Source organism: Limulus polyphemus, unplaced genomic scaffold, assembly GCF_000517525.1.
Source record: "Limulus polyphemus unplaced genomic scaffold, Limulus_polyphemus-2.1.2 Scaffold494, whole genome shotgun sequence".
Lineage (NCBI taxonomy): Eukaryota > Metazoa > Arthropoda > Merostomata > Xiphosura > Limulidae > Limulus > Limulus polyphemus.
In genome coordinates this window covers 33,269-35,877 of record NW_013666104.1, presented here as the reverse complement: position 1 = coordinate 35,877, position 2,609 = coordinate 33,269, and positions in this window count along the sequence as shown.

The window sequence follows — 2,609 nt, the reverse complement described above, 5'->3', positions numbered from 1 at the left end:
AGAAAATTCCTGTTGCTCCTTTGAAACCTATTCCAACTTTCGAAGAACCCTTCGATTGTGTGATTGTTGATTGGGCTGGACCTTTAGCAAAAACTCAATCAGGAAACCAGTATTTGTTGACTATCATGTGCGCATACACTCGATTCCATGAAGCTATCCCTTTGAGAAACACTTCACCCCCAAAAATTTAATTACAATTTTGTACATAGATCATTATTAATTGTAATAATTGTAATTGGAAATTATGTTATTTGTATATTAAAATATATTTGTATAGAACAAAATGCATGTATTAATCTTGTTGGCAATTATGATAAATTGGATATATATCGACATTTATTTAATTTCTAAACCTAAATTATCATTTAACTTAGTTTCAGGCTATTCGAAATTATAATATGTTAACTAAAAATTTGGAGACTCGTACGGAGTAAACTATAATACGTAAATATCTTACTGGTCGATTTCTACAAACTGTTGCGATGCTGGAGTGGATAGCAAAATCAAAACTCTTACACACGGGGCAAAAACATGAACAAAAGTGATGACATACCACATTTTCAACTCAGACCAAAGTGCTAGTGCATTATCCTAATGTAATCATAGATAACTTACGACAATGACAATTCCTAATAAAGATGTTCAAAGAAGGAAACCTGCAACTTATGTCAACTTAAGTTGTGCTGAGGTACACTAATTTATCTTTAGAGTAATAACTACAAATAAGAGGAGAAACGGCAAGGAAATTTATTATGGAGTTAAACTGGGCCCTGACTTTGAATGAGCTGAAACAAGACAGGGGCTGAAGTCCCCCCAAAAATTAAACGAACAACAATCTTTATTCAATACTTAAAGCAATCAATGTAAACGTGTAACAGACAGAAGAGAGCACGTTTATTGGAGATTACCTGTCTATAAACTCTAGATCTGTACCTGAATAAAACTTGTTTAAGAATAATAGAAGATAACATTATATACAAGATTCTATAATGCCATCCCTCTCGGTGTGCAGGTGTGTTGAACGTTACAATAGAAAATAATGAAGAATGTTATATTTCCCTAAGGTATCATCTAAACTGCTAGTAGAATAGATCACTTTTTAATTCAAATATTTATATTATTTTTGTTGTTTTTTGCAAAAGGGAGTTTTCATGTCAGGAGATGAGTGTGTGGCTTAATTTCTGTAATTTTCGAAAGTGTCCTAAAATGATTGAGCATGGTATAAAAGTATGGATTATGCAGGGCTGGCTTTAGGAGAAGGCCACTGAGGCAACTGCCTCAGGTCCCGCGCCTCAGTGGCTGAGTCGATTGTATACTTTTAGTATCCAAACTCGAGAACCTAATCCTGAGTACTTGCCTCAGGCCCCGCACCCTCCTAAGGCTGGCCCTGGGATTATGATATGTCAGATGGCGAATGATTTGTAAGTCTGTTACAGTAGTTGATTTGATTATTGAGTTAGCGAGTCTTAGTCGATTTGTCTGTATAGTATCTCGAGTATTTCCAGTAAAGTAGAGAAGTCTGGGCCCGTAAATGCAGAAGGTTCACGGATCTCATATGCGGGTGATTTTCAAAATGAGTATAATGTTCGGAGCACAAAGAATGAGACAGGACATAGATCTATACAAGAAACAAATATTTCAGGAAAATTGCTGCAGATTACAATGTAAACAACCTCGTACAATACAAGGCAATACTACAATAAAGTTTATGGTAAGCAAGCAATCATATGTTTGTGTGTGGGATAAGCAAGCGCAATGAAGGCCATACTGAACAATATGCTCAAGCGAATGCATGTTCTCCTCACTATAATTTAGGCTAGCACATAGAAGAAAATCACTAAAACAGAGTGTTCTCAAGTTAAAATATAATACAATAAACTGAACCTTTACTTTAGCCGCTGCAAAATCCAAGTTACCATTCAGATTTCACCATAACAACAATAATTTGTAGTATGAATATAAACTTTTGCTCCACTATCTTATGAAGCAACTTATTCAAAATTTGCTCAATGATAAACGTAAACAACTATTCAACTAAATTACACACAAAATTCCAACTGCACTTGCATAAATTAAAATGATAATTAACCCTAAACGTCCTACAGTGGCACAGTGGTGTGTCTGAGGGCTTACAACGCTAGAAACTGGGTTTCGATACCCCTGGTGGGTAGTGCACAAATAGCCCATGGTGTAGCTTTGCGCTTAACGACAAACAAATATTCATAACACTAAACTTGTAAGAGGGGAGATTATGAATTCTCAGAGATTAAAGGTACAAAAAATATACAAACTTATTACCTGCAATCGAAAGCAACATCTTTAAGAGTTTTCACATAGAAATTAAAGTTATAGAAACACCATAAAAACAGCCTGTTCAAATGAAACTAATTCTATTATTATATGTGTATGTAAAGATCTACGTAAATTCCTCTCGAAAATCAATAGAATAGTCTGCTGAAATATGCATAAAATATCCTCTCCCAGGTTCCAACACTTTTAAATATGGCAGTAAATTCTCCAGTGTCTGATACAAGAAAACAATGACTGGTGCCAGTTAGATCAGTTAGCTAATGTGCAATGAAGATTATGGACGAGTCAACCCGCAACTA